A 21,245-nucleotide genomic window follows, 5' to 3' on the forward strand; every position below is an offset into this window, starting at 1 on the left:
TTGCCCCACAGCCCCAGGGCTCCCAGCTGCCTCTGCAACTAGTAGCTCCAGGGTGATTTAAAGGCCCTGGGGCTCCCAGCGACAGCCAAGCCCCAGGGCCTTTAAAGCCCCAGGGCCTCTTCTGGTTGAGGCCATGCCTCCACTCAGGACTCCGGCGTACTGGAAAGTCCTTTCAGTTACTTTCACCCCTGCCTGAAGGCCACATTAGGGTTCTGAAACTGTATGGAGGGCCCGGTAGGGAAGATTGTGCCTCCCCAAACAGCCTGGCCCCTGCCCCCCACACGCCCCCTCTCACTTCCCGCCACCTAACTGCCCCCCTCAGAACCACCAACTCATCCAACGACCCCTGCTTCTTGTCCCCTGACCGCCCCCTCTGGGGACCCCCTGCCCCAACTGCCCCACTGAGACTTCACCCCCTATCCAACCTCGCCTGCTCCCGACCCCTATCCACATGCCCGCCCCTGACAGGCCCCCTGGGACTCCCACGTGCATCCAACTGCCCCCTGTTCCCTGTCTGCCCCCTGGAACTCCCTGCCCCTTATCCAACCTCCCCGCTCCCTGCCCACTTACCATGCAGCTCAGAGCACCAGGACTGGCAGCCACGCCATCCGGCTGGAGCCAGCCATGCCACGGCGCAGTCTAGAGCACCAGGACAGGCCGGCAGCTCTTGCAGCCATGCTGCCCATGAGGAGCTCGCAGTCCCGCCACTCAGAGAGCTGGTGGCATGGCTAGCTGAGGCTGTGGGGCAGGGGGTGACAGCAGGGGAGGAGCCGGGTGTTAGCCTTCCCGGCCGGGAGCTCAAGAGCAGGGCAGGACAGTCCTGCAGGCTGGATGTGGCCTGCGGGCCATAGTTTGCCCACTTGTGACCTAATCTGACCTCTTGCATAATACAGACCATAGAATGTCCCCCAAAAAATTCCTACAGCAGATCTTTTAGAAAAACCTCCTCTATTACCTTTATCAACCAAACTTGTTATCTCCTCAAAAAAGATATCAAATTAATTTGACAGCATCTATTTTCCATAAACCTATGTTGACCGGTCTTAATTACATTACACTTCTTTAATTCTTTATTAATGAAGTCATGTATCTTCGGCTCCATTATCTTGGCTGGCATCTATGTCAGATTTATAGGCCTATAATTCCCTAGGTCATCCCACTTAGCCTTTTTAAAAACTGGCATGTTAGTTTTCTTCCAGTCTTCTGGACCTTCCGCGGTGCTCCAAGATTTATTGAAAATCAGCATTCACGGTCCAGCAATCAACTCAGCCCGCTCTTTTAAAACTTTTGAATGCTCATTATCTGGACCTGCTGATTTAAAAGTGTCTTACTTTAGTAGCTTCTGTTTACTATCCTCCAGAGATAAGAGTGGAATGGAAAGAGAGTGATCATCACCATATGATGAGATAATATCATCTGTTTTTTCCCCAAAGGCAGAACAGAAATATTTATGGAACGTCTACCTTTTCTGCATTATTATTGATCAATCTACCATTTCCATCTAGTGATGGACCAGTACCATTGTCAGGATTATTTTTGTTCCCAATATATTTAAAAACTCTTTCTTATTGTACTTAACTCTACTGGCCATAGATTTCTCCTTGTGTCCCTTGACTTCCCTTATCAATTTTCTACAATTCCTAACTTTTTATTTAAATTTATTACTATCAACTTTCCTTTTCTTCCATTTGTATATATAATTTTTTATGTTTGTCTTCACTTCCCCTCTATACGAGGAGGAATAAGATCTTCTTCCTTGATTGTGTCATTTGATGACCATGAGTCCATTCCTCTCCCTCTCTCTCACACATGCTACCTACGTTGATTTGAATGTAGATGTTACTCATGTTCCCAAATGAGGGAGCTTCATGACATTTAATGTGAGGTTAGAGAATTTTATCCTCATGGAGGGATTGGGAAGTTCTATTTTCTCAGCCTGTGGCCTAATATTCCAGGACATTCAAATAAAATACACCTGTTATCTGCTAGGTATCCAGTTACATCCAGGTAAAATACACCTCTGCACTGCAAAATGTTCCAGGGAGAGCTGGAACACCTGTTGTGCTGGTAACAGCTGGAAACAGTCTTGATCCAAGCACAGCCAGGCAAAATGAGCCTGCCTTGTTATTGAATTTTCTAGCTTCATCTGTGTGCAGTGCACGCACTGTGTCACATCCAGGAAGAACATGCTTGCTGTGCTGCTGGGTGATGCAGGCACAGTATCCTTGAATCCAATGGACTGTCAGTAGACTGTTGGCACCACATGAGTGCAGTGGAGGATCAGATAAGAGCTAGGAGTGAAAGACTAAAGGCACAAGATTACTTGGGAGAACTTAAGAGCTCCAAGCTACTGTATCTTACATGTTGAATAGAGATACTGGGTGGATACCACAGAGTCCTTCTTATTCATTATTATTACTCATCATGAGTTCATAGAACTCACAGGTGTGCTACACACTGCACAATAAAAGACATGGGAATGTTGGGTGTAAAAGTTGGGAAACTGAGGCACAAGTGCACAATTACTCAATTTTTCCCTTTATTTATGCAGTTCTGTCCAGAATTATTGTCACTTATAGCATTTGGACTTATATTTATGCCAGATAAATAATAACAGACAAGACAGAATTGGTAAGCACATTCTGAGGCACTGGGAAATCCTCCCACCTTTTATCTTAGTCACTGCCTTCTCTGGTTTTGATCTGATTTTTCAGTGTCTGGGCTGGTGTTTCTCCACTTTGAGCCCATGTTCACACTTGAGGATTTTATACATTTCTGCATTACACATTACTTAATCTTTATCCAAGCGGCTTTCAGCACAGCATCCGTTTGGGTTTCAGGTAACCTGTATGTTATACACATGTAATGTTGACAGACCCTGGGCGGGATTGAACCTAAGGCCTCTGGAGTTTAGTGCATGAACCTCTACCGTGTGAGCCAAAAGCCAACTGACTGTTAGCTCAGGCTGTAGAGCCGACTCTTTTTTCTTTCTCTCTATGTGGTCTCAGTGCCAATAGATGGGACAGAACACCACATCCAGAACGTGTGTGGGTTATACAGACGCAAACTTCAGTTGCCCAACTTTTGCATTTTTCCTGTTGGGTTTACAGTTTTCTGCATTGAATTGTCCTGGGTGACCCTATGTCTGAGCCTTCCCAGAAAGGGGTATACTTATTTACCTGTTTGTGTATCTTTCACATACATCGTCCAACACAACATGTTGCTTATCTCGCCAGCAATAATATCATCTTAAACAAATCAGTAACTTGTATCAAAGAAGAACTGAGAAAAACACATGCATGTGAGTGAGGCCTTGACCTAAGTGTTACCTCCTCTCTACTCATTCACTACCCATAATTACATATCGTTCAAATATAGCTAATGAAGCTGTTAATCTTACTGTTGAACATTCCTTCATTTTATATTTCAATATTGTATGTCAGTATATGTGTGTTATCCCCTGCTACACTTTCATCTATTAGAAGTATAAGTGTGAGTTTGTGACTATGGAAAACATGATGATTCTTTAATGTCAGCATTTCTTATCTTTTAACATGGGCTTTTCATTCAAAGTCCAGTGTTGTTTGTGGATCATTGCAAAAAAAAACGTCATTAGAAATTTTTCCTGTGAAGGCTTTTTGAAAGGTGTCTCAATTTTAGGACCTTGATCTTTAGTTGCTTTTAATGGTACCCCAGTAGGAGACAGGCCCCTGTCCTGGAACACTTACCATCCAGATGGTGGACTTGATAGACAAGGAAGACTATCACATGGCCCACAAAGCAGAGGACCTAGATTGGAGCTATTATTCAGGTCAGACACAGGTACCGTGATGATTCAAACATTGCGTTTGTAAACGCATTCATTTCTTGTAGTAGTGTTGCAAAAATAGGTTGTTAAGAGTGACCTGAATCAGGCAAGACATTTACCAGCTAGTTTGTCTCACAGAGTGGGACTTGGGGACCTTACCACTGACCTTGATAATGCCCTTTCTTTGGGGGTTGGGCACTTGGGGGAATATAGATTGCTTCTTGCTGGTTTTGTGTCCCATGCTTTGTCTCATAGAAACCAATCTTCTGGAGCGTGAATTGCAGATAGCTTTCCTCTGGGATCTGCAGGCTACTAACACTGTAGGGCTTTTGCTGGGAGCAGCAGAGTGGTGGAGGAAGGCAGGAGCTGTGAGGGAACCAGTTATGGCTCCCTGATGCTCTCACCCAGCCCAAGCACCGCTTACAGTAGCCTAGTGGCTGCTCTAACTTGCACAGACTGGCTATAGTCTCTTAAGGACATGAGCAGGGGATAACTAGAATTCAACATGCTTTGGCAAATTCCTTACCACCCCCCACGCTCACCCCCCAGAACTGGATTTACTGGCTCACTGGGGAATCCCTGGATGACTAGAGTATACCCAGCCAGGGACTTGCAGGGTTTTTTCATTCCTACTGTACTGCTTTGAGGTGCATAGGGGGACTAGATGGGAGGAGAGATTCTATCCCTTTGCGTTTAACTAAAATGGTTGAAATGTAACGAGAAATAGTCCATTACTGGGCAGCAGCAGACTTTTCTTTAATTGTTGGATTTACTACTTAGATACTATAAGGAAGGGGGCTTTACAAATGTCTGGACAACAAAATTCAGTCCCTAAGCCTGTGGCCTAAAGTCTAGGAGAGAAGGGAAGTGAGGCAGTGCCTCATTTAAATATCATCTGTGTTCTCTGCCATACCTCATTTACATTTCCACTGTGTTCTTTGCGGTCATCTCCTGGAGAGCAGGGGATTCGACTGAGTGAGGCAGTACCTCATTTACATCTTAATTGTGAATAGTTTGGGGTAGGACCGGTGCAACCATTTAGGCAAACTAGGCGGCTGCCTAGGTCGCTTAGTGGGTGGAGGCATCTAAAAGCCCGCTCAGGCGAGGAGGTGGAGTGGAGGTGAGCTGGGGTGGGGTGGGGTGGGGTGGGGGGCGTGGGGAGGGCCGCCCGTAGTAACGAGGGGGGATGGCGCACAAGGGAACTGCTCCCCACCCCAGATCACCTCCACTCTGCCTCCTCCACAGAGCACACAGCCCCCACTCTAAGTCTCCTCCAGTCGTGCCACTTGCCTGGGAGGGAGGGAGAATTAGAGTGGTGCTGGCGTGCTCAGTGGAAGAGGCAGAGCTGAAGTGAGCTGGGGTGGGCTCCCAGGCGGACTTAGCTGCCATGGGGGGAGTTTCCCCAGCCAGGGTTAGCTCTCGCAGGGGGGGCTCCCCAGGCGGGCTTAGCTGCCACGGGGGGAGTCTCCCCAGCCAAGGTTAGCTCTCGCAGGGGGGGCTCCCCAGGCGGGCTTAGCTGCCACGGGGGGAGTCTCCCCAGCCAAGGTTAGCTCTCACAGGGGGGGCTCCCCAGGCGGGCTTAGCTGCCACGGGGGAGGGGCTCCCCAGGCGGGCTTAGCTGCCACGGGGGAGAGTCTCCCCAGGCTGGGTTAGCTGCTGCGGGGGGATCCCCGGGCTGAGTTAGATTTCTTGGGGCTTTGGGGGAGTCTCCCCAGGCAGAGTTAGCTTCTGCGGGGGCGGAAGTCTCCCCAGGTGGGATTAGCTGCTGCGGCAGGGGTCTCCCCAGGCAGGGTTAGCTCTCGCAGGGGGAGCTCCCTGGGTGGAGTTAGGTTCTGCATGGGGGGGAGGAGTCTCCCCAGGAGGGGTTAGCTGTTGTGGCGAGGGTCTCCCCAGGCACAGTTAGCTGCAGCAGAGGGGGGCCTCCCTGGGTGGGGTTAGCTTCCATGGGAGGGGGGTCTCCCTGGGCGAGGTTAGCTGCCACAGAGGGGGGGGGTCTCCCCAGGCGGGGTTAGCTGCAGAGGGAGGTAGCTGTTACGAGGGGGCTCCCCAGGCAGGGTGGGGTGGCGGGCTCCCCAGGCGGGGGGCTGGGTTAGCTGCCGCGGGGGCTGGGAGGGCTTGGGTGGGGGGGGTGGCACAAGGTGGAAGTTTCACCTAGGGCACGAAACTTCTTTGCACTGGCCCTGGTTTGGGGACATTGGGGTATTAATTGACTATGTTTTGTAACTGGGGCCGATATTTTGGAGATTACTCTGTTTGGAACCATCTTGGCAACACCTAGACGAAGTAAGGGTAACAGCAGGGCTGGATCCAGGCCACAGCGTGCCTAGCACGTGCTTGGGGCGGCATACGTGGGGAGCGCTCTGCCGGTTGCTGGGAGGGTGGCAGGTGGCTCCGGTGGACCTGCCACAGGCGTTTCTGCGGACAGTTCGCTGGTCCTGCGGCTCCGGTGGACCTCCCGCAGACACGCCTGTGGCAGCTCCATCGGAGCCGCGGGACCATCGGACCCTCCGCAGGAACGCCTGCGGGAGGTCCACCGGAGCCGCAGGACCGGAGAGCGGCAGAGTGCCCCCCCGCGGCGTGCCACCGTGCTTGGAGCAGCGAAATTGCTAGAGCCGGCCCTGGATAACAGGATCACCCTGATGAAACTGATGTTTGCTGAGGCTGGGTAAGAGGAAAATCCAAAGTTTAGAGAGAGGATCAGTATGTGTACCTGGTGTGCTGTTGAGGGTACCTTGCTGGGGATGGACTGTAATGTGTGCTTTGGGTCTTTGACCTCCGCTTGCCACTGGCTAGATAACTGGAACCGCTGCTGAGCTCTGCCAGTATAACACCACAACAGCTCATTAGAAGAGGATCACAGTCCAGTTATCTGGAGAGCTGTGGACAGAGAAAAGCAATAGTTGGGCCCACCCCCAGCTGCGGGCAGGCTGGGAGCAGTTGTGAACACTATAGTGGGAGGAGAGCAGTTTGCAGCATCAAACCTACATCATATCAGCCTAAAAGTTCTGGTGAGGACACGATATTTTGGAATTTGAAATCGTTATAGCAGGACAGGTAGTAGAGCTCCAGATCTGTCTAAGAAACTGGAGCTCTGATTTTTCTAGATTCCTGGAACCACAAACACTGAGTGAGGAAGTTGGGGGCCCATGAACTGGGAGTGGGGAGCTGGGAGGCAGAATAAAATGCTTTAGCCACTCAGGATCCAAGTTGCTTACATATAGTATTATTATAAATTAATTACAGGAGATGGACTCAAACTAGGGAAGAAAATCCAACCCCCTTTCATCTTCAAGTAAATTCCAATTTCGATCCAGGCCTGAATCCAACCCCCTCAGCTCTGTCCTCCTTCTCCAAATTGAAACGTTGCATCCACACCTTGCTCTTGAACCTTGGAAAGTGTGGATCTGGAGCTGAACTTCTCAGCTCAGGCCCATCTCTGATTTTCACAGTGATCTTCTTGTATGTTGGCTAGATGCCAACATGAGCAAGGACCTAGCCTCAGAGACAGGGCTAGTGAGTGCCAATGACAGCTGTGTATTAGGACAGGCCCATCCAGACAACTCAAATGTACAGAAATAACGGCTTGTGTTATCTGGTGACATGGTAATATGGTGCTTCTCACACTACTGTAGCTGTTAACCTCTTGATCAGGTTGGGTCCTAGTAGATTATTATGGAGTGGACGCATTCCTAGCCGAGCCGGCTCCACTTATTTTTTGGAAGTGAATTGAAGTTATGATGAACTTGATGAATTTATTGTGGCCTGTTTCATGTCTAACATTAAGCAGCGACAGTCTTGGCCCTGGAAGACAAAGCATTTGGCAGTAGAAAGTGGCTGTATCTCTTCCAAACCCAGTTCATTTTCTGCTATAGCACTCCATGTCCAACCCAAAGCCTGCAATGATTTCAATGGACCTACAAATCAATGGTCTCTTTCCTTTTCTTTCACCTTTCTGCCAGGAATAGCAGAACTGGCAGAGTTAGGGGGGGTTGCGAATTTCTCAGAGGATTGTTTTTGACTTCAAGGGTAGGAACCTTTTCTATCATTATTAAGCCCATATTGTTTTAAGGTAGAGTCGGTTCAAATAAACAAACATGACTTTCTAGCTAAAGGGGCAGCCTTTGCTCTGCTTTAGGGAAAGGAGAATATTCCCAAAGCTAGGCTGGGTTTCGTTGGGTACCCTAGATCTGATATTTATTTTTTCAGGTTAATATTTCTCCCTTCCCTCCCTCCCCCCTTTTATTTAACTTGTTGTTAACGCTGGATTCTCTCTCTTCTAAAAAAAAGTGCAAACATGATTATCATATAATTTAATCCCTGAATATGCAACCTGAGTGTCTGAGTGGTAAAAAACAAATCTGCTGGTTCCTAAAACCCATTTCTCAGATCATCTGAAATCCCTCCATCAGCCAAATTTTCTGATGCACCACTGCTGGATCCCTTAATATATCCCAAGACATTAATGGTCCTTGTGCTCCACCCAACACACACATTATCCTGCTTCAGGCCCGTATCATGTACCACCATCTTTTCTGCACTAGGATTAAATGGAATTCTAACCCCTTGGGCCAACTGGGGTTCCAGGGGGAAGCCAAGTCCACATTAAATACTTTATATTCTATTACAGCTTTAAAAGAATTTGCAAGGTGCTCAGAGCATGAGGCCAGTGCTCCTGTGGACCTTATCAGGTGCACAGGGAGCGAGTTTACAAGTTGGACTATGGAATTTATACATTCTGTTTGCTATATTTGAGAAGCCAGCAGAGCTTCAAAGTCCTGGAGACTGAAGCTTTTTTTGTTTTTTTTCCAGCTTTTATTGTAGGTGGAGGGAAACTTCTAAGAAATACAAAAATGGTTTTAAGAAGATGTTAAAGTGACATGCTTAGACACTGAGAATTGCCAAAGATAAGCAGCCATGTCTGAAGTGCAGCATGGTCTCGCATCCACAGCATTGGCCTGGGAATCAGGGCATGTTATTTCTATTCCTGGTTGTACCACTGACCTGCTTTGTGATCTCAGGTAAATCACTTAATCTCTCTGTGCCTTTGTTTCCACTCCCACCTTTCGTCTGACTTGCCTATTTAGATTGTTGATTGTAAGATCTTTGGGGGCAGGGACTGTTTTGTACAGTGCAATGGGGCCCTGATCTTAGTTATGTCCCATTGGCACTACTTCAGTACAAATAACAAGGAAATAAAACCTTAACTCTGTCCCCTGCAGCTTCTGTAGCAGTCTTTAATTATATGATCACATATTATTCCTCAAATAATATAATGGGCTTGCCTTTTTTCCAGTACCATTAGCAGCTCAGATGTAGGCAGGTCCTTGAAAGTTATTTATATGAAATACAATATAGCTACACCGTTTGTTATAGATAATGCATAATAACATGGAGAAACAGTGAAAATCTGATAGCATATATGAGAGAATTAAATAACAACATTAATTTGGATATCTACAGGGCTACTCACAAAGCAAGGTTCTATTCTATGCCGGCTGCCAAAATTGATGCTTATTTAATTATAAGCTGTATCATAATGTATACACAGAAAGGGTAGATTTAAGGTTGCAGCCTTAACAATCCCTTAATGAAGAATTTCATCTGGAGTGTGTACGTATGTGTGTGGGTGTAAGCTGTTTGGTGCAGTAACGGTCTCTCATTATGCCTTGATTGGGACCTCTAGGTCCTACAGCAAAAACAAATAATAATTTACAGGGCATCATTTACAGGGCATGTATTAAAGGGTGAGTCTGTTAGATTTATTAATTTATTTAGGTTGTAATTAGCACACACGCGCAAAACCAGAGTACAAATGGCTTGATAGTACGGGAAACAATTGGTGAAAAAAAAGCTTCATGATTGCAGAACTGCTAGTTCAATAATTCCCTGGTAATATTATACTCCTTCTATATACAAATTACAAAAAAAAATTGTGCTTTGTACTTTCCTTTCAGAGAAATCCCCCAAATACACGCTTACTGAGTTTCCAGCAGCCTCTGTTCTCCTGGCTCGGCCCTAATGAATAATAATTAGGATGAGCATAACAAAAAGTGTGATATAATAATGCTTGGGATTTTGTCACAACCTGTGCTATTAACATTTAGAGAAGCAGTCATCCTTTTCAAATCAATAAACCGAATAATGCATTAGGGCCCTGCAAAACCATATTTATTTTTATAATGGTTCCCTCTGAGTTCCAGTGTTGGGAGAGGAAAGACAGCTAAATCATCCTCTAACCTCTTGCTGCCCTTTATAAACTGGAACTAAAAGAACCAGCAGCCAGAGAAAAAAGCGAGGGGGCGGAAGATTTGAGGGGGCAACAGTTGCTATTTGTGTATGTATCCTCCAAAGAGTGCATAATGGAGCTATGCCAAATTAGCTGTACATCTCACCCTTAATTACTGTTGCTCCATGCTCGACACACACGCTTCATCCCACCCATAGGACGGCTGGATTCTGCAGGCCTTACTCAGATGAGTCATCTCCTTGAAGTCAACAGGGTGACTCTTGTGAATATGGACTACTCACATGCATAAGGGTTCTATGGGTGAGATTTCTGTTGTGTGGCAGACAACATGCAGAAAGCGTTGTCAAGCGATTAAAAAAATTAATCAAGATTAATCGCGAAATTAAAAAATACTCAATTGTGATTAATCATGAGATTAATTATGCTGTTAAACAATAATAGAATACCATTTATTTCAATATTTTGGACATTTTCTACATTTTCAAATATATTTATTTCAATTACAACACAGAATACAAAGTGTTCAGTGCTCACTTTATATTTGTTTATTATTACAAATATTTGTACAGTGAAAAACAGAAAAAATAGCATTTTTCAATTCACCTCATACAAGTCCTGTAGTGCAATCTCTTTATCATGAAAGTTGAACTCACAAATGTAGAATGATGTACAAAAAATAACTGCATTAAAAAATAAAACAATTTAAAACTTTAGAGCCTGTGAGTCCACTCAGTCCTACTTCAGCCATTAGCTCAGACAAATAAGTTTGGTTACAATTTTCAGGAGATAATGCTGCCCTCTTCTTGTTTACAATGTCACCTGAAAGTGAGAATAGGCATTCTCATGGCACTGTTGTAGCCGGTGTCACAAGATATTTAAGTACCAGATGCGCTAAAGATTCATATGTTCTTTCATGCTTCAATCACCACTCCAGGGGACGTGCGTCCATGCTGATGATGGGTTCTGCTCGATAACGATCCAAAGCAGAGTGGACTGACGCACATTCATTTTCATCATCTAAGTCAGATGTCACCAGCAGGTAGTTCGGAGTTTTTGGTGATTCGGATTCTGTAGTTTCCGCATCTGAGTGTTGCTCTTTTAAGACTTCTGAAAGCCTGCTCCACACCTCACATCTCTCAGATTTTAGACAGCACTTCAGATTCTGAAACCTTGATCTGAGTGCTGTAGCTATTTTTAAAAATCTCACACTGGTACCTTCTTTGCATTTTGTCAAATCTGCTGTGAAAGTGTTCTTAAAATGAACGTGTGCTGGGTCATCATCCGAAGTGGCTATAACATTAAATATATGGCAGAATGCAGATAAAACAGAATAGGAGACATACTATTCTTTCCCAAGGAGTTCAGTCACACATTCAATTAACACATTTTTTTTAATGAGCATCATCAGCATGGAAGCATGTCCTCTGGAATGGTGGCCAAAGCATGAAAGGGGTATACGAATGTTTAGCATATCTGGCACCATGGATGTCATGTGAACTGGCAGCTGGGGAGGCTAGTCCCTAGCCGCACCCTTTGCACCCAAGGCCCCACCCCTTCTATTCTCTCTCCCCCACTATCCCCCCAGCCACTGACCCCAGCCCTGGAGCACCTGGACCGTGGATGGTGCTGCCGCAGCCATGCTAGCACTAGCTAGGGGACTGGAGCAGTGCACACAGAGCAGCTGGAAGCAGGGGGAGTCTGGGGGTGGAGCCACATCTCGCTGTTCGGGGAGGCACAGCCTCCCTAGCCTATGGTACCTGCTGCCCATGCCTGGCACGTAAATACCTTGTAATGTCGGTACAAAAGTGCCATGTGAATGCCTGTTCTCACTTTCAGGTGACATTGTAAACAAGAAGCCAGCCTCAGCATCTCCTGTGAATGTAAACAAACTTGTTTGTCGTAGCGATTGGCTGAATGAGAAGTAGGAGTTGAAGGCTCTAAAGTTTTACAGTTTTGTCTTTGAGAGCCCTACTGGGGTCAGGAAGGAATCCTTTCCCCCATGTTCACCGCTGAGCAACTGGCCATGTGCATTATAGTTATTTTCATCTGAAACACTGGCCATTGAGATGGGGGTGGAGCAGTTAATGGAGCAGTGGTCTGATTCACGCTGACAAAACCCATGTTCCAATATACCTTCTTTTCGTTCTACTACAGGGTCTCATTACATGCTAGTGACATTCGGGCACATTGCATGGCAGTAATGCCATCACAGGCTGGGTTTCAGGTGCTCATTTCTTCAGCTGTGAGTTCTGAAGCACACGCAAAATCCTCAAGTAATTTTGTAAAGCATTTGAACCAAGAGCCTCCGATAATTTTCCCCTGAAACCTCTTGTATCAATATTCTTCCCTCTGGATAGCAATGCTGCGCAGGACACTGCTTTGTTTAGTTCCCTTGCATTTAATTGATTGCTGTTGGATTTTCTCTTGTAATTTGGTTGCTGCTCTGGGGAATGATGATCTCTTGATAGCAAGACTTCCCATGCACAGGAACAACAGCTGCATTGCTGAGAGTTTTTATCCCATACATTTTACCAGCATCTGACAGCAAACGGGCAGCAATAACATCTTAGATGTAATACTTACCTAGCATTTTACATTGTATTCATCATTCTCTTTACTACTACTGCTACTACTCCTCAGGTCTAACAGTGAATCCAACATTGCCCTGTACTATTCCCTAGAGCAGTGGTTCCCAAACTTGTTCTGCCGCTTGTGCAGGGAAAGCCTCTGGTGGGCCGGGCCGGTTTGTTTACCTGCTGCATCTGCAGGTTCGGCCTTTTGTGGCTCCCAGTGGCTACAGGTCACTGCTCCAGGCAAATGGGAGCTGCTGGAAGCGGCATCCAGTACGTCCCCCGGCCCATGGTGGTGGTGTTGGGAGAAGGGACTGTGAAGGTTAGCGTCTGCATGGTAGTGGCTGTAAGAATTCTGCCTGCAGAGACTAGCAGCAGGCAGAACAGCTCCCGGGTGCTAAGGGACCATGCCTGAATGTGTCAACTGCTACACCTTGAAAATGGTGCAATTTCCCCTCCCATTTGGGTCAACTCTTGAGCACTAGTGGGACCCCATGGGCCACACCTGCCCCTGGGTTGTAGTGTGCCACTAGCTTGTCCCCACCATGTCTGCCTCTGGATGTTCAATTTACCTGCTCCATGGGGAGAATTCTTGCAGCATCTGCTATGGTAATGTTATATTCACCCAGCCTGGTGACTGCCTAAGTTAGCACCTGTCTGCATTGAGAGGAACAGAATCAACTTTGGGTGGCTCGTGAAGCAATTTTCGCCTTGCTTCCCCTATGTGTCTCCTTGCTAGGCTTGGAGTTGGCCTGGGGATTGATTGTGGGGAGAGTCTGTGAGGAGTTCAGTCCAAACAGAACTGACTCATAATATGGGCTGGGGGATGTGTGTGCCTTACCAACCTCTTGATGCTGAATTGGTGCCTGGTGGCTTTCCACTTTCCACCCTAGCTACTGATTCTGTTTTCCAGGCCCTCATCATCTCTCCCATCTTTGTCTATGGCAACCTTCCCCTCTCTGGTCTTCCTGTCCTTCCCTCTGCTCCATTCAAACTACAGCTGCTAAAATCATCCTCCTAGCTTTCTATTCTGACCACGTCACCCTCCACCCCATGTCAGTCTTCCATTGGCTCCTCCGTCCAGTGCATCAAATACAGGAATCTTGATCTTATCTTTAAATCCCTTTACAACTTAGCTTCCCCATACTTGCCCCCCACCCAGTATCTTATCGCATTGCTCCACCAACAGTGGCAGCTTTGGCCACCTATTTGACCTTTCTCTCAGAAGCATCCTCACATTTTCTTCTACGCTGCTCCCTTGTGCATGAAACATCCTCTCTGAGCTCATTGGTGAAGCCTCTACCCTCCTTCAAATCCCTTCTCGGAGCATCTCCAGAGATGCTTCCAGGAAATGTTAACAGAGTATCTATGTAGGTGGCCAGTAAAGATTTCTAAGATTTAGCTTCTTCATCTTATGATTCATCATGAATTCATTAATTAATAAAATTGGTAGAGTGGCCTGCAGAGCTACTTGCTACTAATATTGTTTCTCTTATTCTCCCTCCTCCGTTGCTTCTGATGGCTACATCCACTTTCTGTGTCTTGTCTTAAATGGGGTCCTGATCCTGTTATCATTCACATACACGAGTAAAATTATTCAGCTGTACAAGTGATGGCTGGATCGGGGTCTCAGAACATAAGCTTCTTGGAGCAGGGACTGTATTTTATTCTGAGTTCATATAGCATACTGGAAGCCCTGATTGTGCCTGGGACTGCTACCACATCCACATTGTAATTAATAATAATAAAACGGGCTAATCTTGCTTTTTTTTAAAATGAAACTAGTGCCTTTTTTACAAAAAGGAAAAGTGGTAAACCCTTAAATAGATAGGTATTGGATGAATTTCAGTGCTTTGCATGGTTTCCATTTCCTGGCCTTCTCTGTCTGAAATGCAAACTAGCATCCCTCTGTCTCTTAACTTTTATATTTAGTTACAGACATAGGATTTAAGATTATATATAGATATGATTTGATAAATGCACAACAGACAGCTCCTGCAGCTGCCCCTGATTTAGGGGGCTCATCATCTCTGAGAGTCAGGCCAAGTGCACCTGCCCCTACCAGCTTACAGCTTATGAGCACCATATAATGTTTAATTGAAGGATGCCGGAGTGTAAGTGATGGCTCCGGTGGATTCATTAAATACGCATTGCCTTTGTGTTCTCTGCTTCATACTTTTGCTCTAATTATCTCTCTTTTGGTTGACATACTAAGAGCAGGAGGTCACTCAGCTGCCACTTAACTTCTTTTGCTGCCTTTGTTTCTCCAGTATGTTTTCAGAGAGAGTTTGAGCTAACATGGTAGAGGGCAGGCACCAAACTTGCTTTATTGTGCAGCAAAGACATGGGAATAATACATCTCCCAGGAGTATGCTCACAAGAGAAATTGCCAGAGTAGGAACATAGGTCTCAAAGCCCCGAGGGGTTAGCTAGGGTGGGGAGGAATGACACAGACCTTTTTCATTAACATTTCCTCCACTTTTACCTAAAAGAGCCTGAGCAGCATTAATGCTCACGCTGTGGCACTGTGCTTTGTTTGAATGATTTAGCCAGACCTCCAACCATATCCCTGTATCCCCAGCTGTGCCACCAGCTGTGCTCCTGAGTCCCTAGCAGTGCTGTTGGCAGTGATATTTTGAGGATACCTTCGTCTCCCCTCAGTTCAGGAGTAAATGGGCAGATCATCTGCCAAGAGCAGTTGTGTGGCTAACTGATTTTGAGTGGCTTTATAATAGTTTCTCTGGCTTACACTGCTAATAGAAAGACCTTGGCCCCCACAACCTGCCCTCTTTGTGGGCCTCAAATTCCCTTTGATGTCACTGAACATAGAGAGTCCATGTAGAATGCGGAATCAGGTTCTCTGCAAGTACCATATGGCGGTAGAGAAAATGGGGCTGGCTTTGTCCTTGTCCCTATGCTTTGCTCTTTGAGGTACCTGCATCCCGCTGGCAGTCATTAACACAGGCAGTAGCTTCACATTCCCACCCAGAGAGCATGTGTAAGTAGGAAACAATGGTGCTCACAGTGCAATGGAGAATATCTCCTGGATTTTTATTTTCCAGGCAGCCTCCTTCCGAGTGGCATTAAAACGAAGTTATGAGGGCATAGCTGGGACTACCCAAAAGCTGGCTTCGGGAAAATATCAATTGCAGAAGGTGCTGTACTTTCTGCGTGTGACTCATGCAGGATGTGGTGGAGCTGACACACAAACAGAATTAATGTGCTTCCAAGAATGAATGCGCTGGGGAAGTCGGAGGCACAGTGACATGTGAACAAAATGGCCCTCAGTGGGGCTGCGATAGATTGGCTGGCATAACATTGCTCTCTAGTCTAAAGGCCTCGCGACCTAGCCTTTTACTTATAATAGTAATAATCATCAGTTGACTTCTAAAGCGCCCCCACTCCAAAACGATCAGTGCACTATACAATGTAAGAAATGCAATTAAGCTAATGCAGTGCACACGGGAGAATAAAATGGAGCTTCACATTCACATGTAATGTTCGGTTTCTAAATGAGTGGGTGCAAAAAACTGTATGGCCCTGATGTGCCTGGGGGCTCAACACCCCTGCTGTGTCCAGTCACAGAAACTGCACCTGCAAACGACTGGACCTGGATATAGTTTGCAGGCCCAGTTGTACTATTGGAGGCATTAAAAAAATATATTGGTGCCTGAGATTCAAATCAGATGAAACAAATAGAATGAGTCAGCTGCAAAATAAAGGACAAAAGAGAGAGAAAAACAATAAAAGGGAGTGGAGGGACAAGGTTTGAAGGTAAGGAGCTGGGAGTGGTCAAATTAATAATACCTGCTTTTATCAGCAGTAGATCTCAAAGCACTTCACAAAGGAGGGTAGTATCATTAACCCAATGTTACAGATGGGGAACTTAGGTGAAGTGACTGGCTCAAGGTTATGCAGCTGATCAGGGGCCAACCCAGCTCTCTTGTGTTCCAGCCCAGGGCTCTATCCACTAGGCAACGCTGCCTGATGCAATAGAGAGGGGTGGCTTTAAGGCATTTTTTTTATAACTAGGGCTTTGTGGTGTAACCCAGTCTGTGTGGACTGCTTGAGAAGTCTGTCTCCTCTCAAGCCCGTGTTCTCTGAGCAGCCTGTGATCTCCCTCTGGCTCTGTGAGGGCACAGGCAGTTTCTTCTGCACAGCCAGGAGCTAGCAGGGAGTCTGTGGATGTGTTATTCCTCTGTCAAGACCTTTCCTTCTGTTACCTGGCACTGGATCTGCTGCAGATCTCTTTCGACAAGAGAATGGGCTGGGACAGAGATGGGGGCAGGGAGGGAGTGAGTTCCACACACTAGCACCCCATGGCACATGCCTGATCTTTTGCTGAGCTGAGATACGATAGTGGGATTCTAGGAGGCAGGTGGTGACTGACCAAAGATACCTCTGCTGATGAGGTTTCAAGGGGAGGCCAGTGTTGGTAATGAGTTCAAGTGCCCACAGAGGCCTGTGAAGTTTTAAGCTCTGGAGTTTCAATGTAGACAAGCATCCAAAATGTGGAGGCTTTCTCCTCAGCTTACATGGATCTTTTGGGTGTGGAGAGCAAGCTGTTGAAGGCAGATTCCCCACCCCCAGTGATGGATTGCAGCCCTTCCAGGCGCCATCTGGTCTGGCAGTGCCACAGGGTCAGCCCCTTCTTCAGTGATGTTGGAGGCCATTTGGAGGGTACTTGCAGAATTGCTCCCCCCAACCCCAGAGCAATACAGTGAAGGTCTCCTTGCACGGATGCCCTAAGTGAGGACTGTTCTGTGCCCTGTCTCCCAATCAATAGAGCAGGTTGTTGCCCAATGTTTGTCCCTTCCCCAGTCTCCTTATCACTTTCTCACTCCCATCATCCCCATTTCTCTTGTCTTCCCTTTCACCAGGGGAAGCAACTTTTCTTCTGGTTGCCTGGCACCCCTAACAGTGGGTCTGGGTTCCTACGGTACAGATTCATCCAACCACTCAGATTCTTCTTGCTCTGGGGACAGGCTCCTGGCTTGTTGGAGGCAGAAGGGGCTTTCAGCTGGACAGCTTACTCTGGCAGTGGAGCAACATGGCACACAAAAACAACAGCCTCTCCGATTGGGGCTTAGAGCCACCCCTGCAAAGATGGCTCCAGATGTGGTGGTGGCCAGCAGTACCAGATGTGAGACCTCCTGAGGTCTCTTCCAACCCTAATAGTCTATGATTCTATGTGGAGGTGGAGGAAATAATAATGTGGTTGCCCAAATAAAGCAGCAAGGAAACATCCTAGATTCCATTTAAGTCTAGAGCCAAAATACGTGTCTGCATTATAGCAGTAAACATATTCCCCTGTGTAACCAAGAAGCTTGCCTAGAAAATCTTTAATGTTCAGATAGTGGTCTGGTTACTTTCTTACCCTGATTAAATTACACAAGCTTTTCCTTTCTCTCTCTGCCTGCCTTGAAATCTCTCTCTCTCTCTGCCTTTGCACACTGCCTCCCTCCCTCTCTCTTTCTTGCTGTGGGGGCAGTGATGCAGGTATGACACAGCCCTGTTCTCCCTCCACTGGGGTCCCCTCTGGTGCATCATTAACATGCACTGGCTGGCTGGACTGCATCATTGTTACAGGAGATTCCAGTGCAGTGCAGCCCTCTTTCTTGGAACTCCAGAGCCGAACTGAGCACAGAGCAGCAGCAGAAGCAAATAACTTCACATTGCAGGTAAGAGCAAGTCATTTCTCCTACAATAGTAGAAACAGACAACAGGCATTTTACAGGGAAAGCTAATGGCTGATGGGATCTCAGTCCCCAGCATTAGTTAGCTGAGTGCCCAGCTAACATCTGAGTGCTGTCAAGAAATAGGGAAACCAAATAAAATAAAACAAAAGCAAAATGTCACTGAAAATAAGGAGGCTCAAGGGCACGGGCTCAGCAGCCCGGCTGGGATGAAGTAACAGGAATCGTAGGGTACTTTGTTATTTTAACTAGATCAGCAGTGTCAGAGCAGTCAAGACCAAAACAACGATTCAGACTAACATTGTTTCCCTCCCTGGATCTGTTTCTTCTTGTCCAAGAGTGGTAATGAGCTGCAGTTTGTAGCTTTAGCTGTGTTGAAGGTGCTCAGGTTGAAGTCAGACGGGGTTATTTTAAAATACATGCCAATGGTGTGTGTCTGGGGAAAGCGATGGGCTGTGGGGGTGTGCATGGGTGAGGTGTATATAAATGCATATGCTTGGGTGGGGGGTGTGTACAGATGTGTTTGTATCTGGAAGAGTCGTGTGTGGGTGTGTAGGGTCCTCACCCTCCCCCGCCCCAGGCACAACACGGCAAACATGTATGTTAACTGTCCTTTTTAAATAATCCTGTCTACTTCGGGGTATCATACACGTAGCTGAAACTAAAATCAGCAGCTGGTCACTTCTTTCAGCAGAGAATAAAGGCAGCCACTGAGGGCAAGGTAAGGATTTTCGGTTTGAACTGTGTCTGTAATATATCTTGGCTTCTCTGCCGTACCTGATCTGGTTAAATAAACCTCCGTGTGTGTGTTTGCACACGTGTGTCTGTGTGTGCATGCGTGTGTGTCTGGGGACAGGTGCTGTTCAGCAGAGATTTTCATTACATACGTAGACTGCAATAATACAATCCATTATACTGAGATCCCATAAAAACCGCAGGCATGAACTGGATCCATCAAAAGGCTCCTTGACATGTGTGCCCATAGCTCTGACCAAACCAACAGATGGATTGCAGTGGAGCGGGGAGGAGGGGACCCGGACTATAGCGCTTTCTTCTGTGTGCAAAGGGGAACCCCAGCTGGGTTTTGATCAGGTGCTTTTCACACAACACCTGAATACGTGGGCTCAGAGGGCTTTCTTCCCATGGAAAGCCTAGGCAGAAATGAAAGGCAGGTAGGGAGTGAGTGATGTTCCTGGCAGGGCTTTAAAATTGCTACAAGCAAGCTATGACTATCCAGACTCCTATTTCTTGTCATATGCAAGAGGAAAGAGAGAAAGAGTTAATCCCATTGCTTGGCTCATCAGATTTAAATATACAATAGTGCTGCATTGTTCACCTTCTGGTGAAAAGACCCAGCCACATGCCTGCTTCTCAGCTGGCAATTAACTCTACCACTTCTGCAAGAATTGCGCATCAGGCTGCCAACTTATCCTGCTGGTCACTTGTAATCACAGCCAGGTCACCTCCTCTCACAGGATACATGGGCGGGGGCTTTGAGGAGAGGAGACCGCCTAGCGTTTCCTCCAAAGTCTTCCATTGGGAGGAGCAGGGTCGCCCTCCACCCTTCAGTGGAAAAAGGAAAGTGTTTGCCCACAAGCCCTGCAGAACTGAGGATTCTCTACAGTCCTGGGCCATCTGCAGGAGGACCCTCTGCTTCTACTGGCTTCTCACCTTTTCTTGCTCTTAACAGCTCGGTTCTTTAAGTCTCATCTGTTCAGTGAAGTAATCCAAACATCACCTCCCTTCCCAGGCTCTGAATTTCCTGGGCTCCTGGTGGTGCGGGGAACACCGATGGGCTTTGGGCTCTGCTGATCAAAGGGCCATTGGGACGTGCCACTCTGTGGGTCACCTGGACCTACAAGAATGAAAGTTTCTCACAGCCTTCCCTGCATGGGAGGGTGGACAATGCCTTCCTTGTGCAGGGATATTTGGAAATATAGGTTGCCCTGTGATGTGGGGGTTTATGCATCAGCTTTGCCAGCATCTCCTGCCTGGATCCTGTGTTATGCTGAGCATCCTCAGCTCCCACTGAAGTTAACAGGGGTGCAGAGGGTCCAGCAACTTGCAGGAATTGCTCAGCACCTCACAACGTTTTGTACCAAGCGTCTGGCCCCCAGTTGCATTTCCTCAGGCTGGCTGGAGAGCGGTCCATTGCCAAAAGAAAAGATTGCATTTGTTTGGGATTTATCCATCCAGCACTGATGAACCTGTGTCATACTTCTTTTCTACAGAGAGTCTGGTGGGGTCTTTCAGCCAGCAGGCTGGGAGCAGATGCCAAAGACTGGGTTGCATTCTCCAGAACTCTGACCACATAAGATGCCTCTTGATTTTCTGAAAGGGCTGAAACACTGATTGTGGGTACCCTGGGAATGTTACCGGCACGTCACTGCTGTACAAACAGAAAGCCACCAGGCAGTGAGGCGCTTATCTGGTTTGCCATTCAGCTCCCTCAGTTGGCAGAGGACGTGTTATTTGCACCCATCTGGGGTCTGTGACGTGCTGCAATGCAGAGGCCAACATCGGACAGATCTTTATTCAGGGAACTGATCTGGAGAGATGGGGCACGCGTTCATCAGTTCTTCCAGCAGGGTCTGATTTTTCACTTCTACTCGTAAGAGCACAGCAGGGTGCTGCCCCAAAAGCAGCCCTGCACCCATTCCATGAGTGCAAATATTTACAGCATTTGTGTGCGCAACTGGCAGTTAGTTTCTATGAAATGTGAGCGCAGACACTTCCTGGGGTGCCGTAAACAACTGGGACAAAAGTGAGTGTGCAATACACTATGGAAGGAGTGAGCATCTATGTCAGGGCATTTATTATCCCGGGGTTATGAGCGTGTCTGCATACTGGAGTGGGGGACTGCCAGGAAGAGGCAGGAAGCTGGAGAAGGGACGTACACAGGTATGGAGATACGTGTTTACCTC

General features: G+C 47.0%; 1 protein-coding gene across 3 annotated transcripts in view; it reads left to right on the plus strand.

Moving 5' to 3' along the window:
- The first annotated feature begins 18,117 nt into the window (after positions 1 to 18,117).
- SV2B (synaptic vesicle glycoprotein 2B) overlaps positions 18,118 to 21,245 on the plus strand; it is a 99,769-nt gene continuing 96,641 nt past the window's right edge. For 2 of the 3 annotated variants that reach the window (XM_050967405.1, XM_050967402.1), the window contains exon 1: positions 18,118 to 18,306. The gene's annotated coding sequence lies outside the window, so the exon portion shown is untranslated. Of the gene's footprint in view, positions 18,307 to 19,019; positions 19,043 to 21,245 lie in introns of those variants that run through there. The other variant, XM_050967406.1, reaches the window with a different exon arrangement.

This window comes from Gopherus flavomarginatus, chromosome 9 (genome assembly GCF_025201925.1).
Source record: "Gopherus flavomarginatus isolate rGopFla2 chromosome 9, rGopFla2.mat.asm, whole genome shotgun sequence".
Classification (NCBI taxonomy): domain Eukaryota; kingdom Metazoa; phylum Chordata; order Testudines; family Testudinidae; genus Gopherus; species Gopherus flavomarginatus.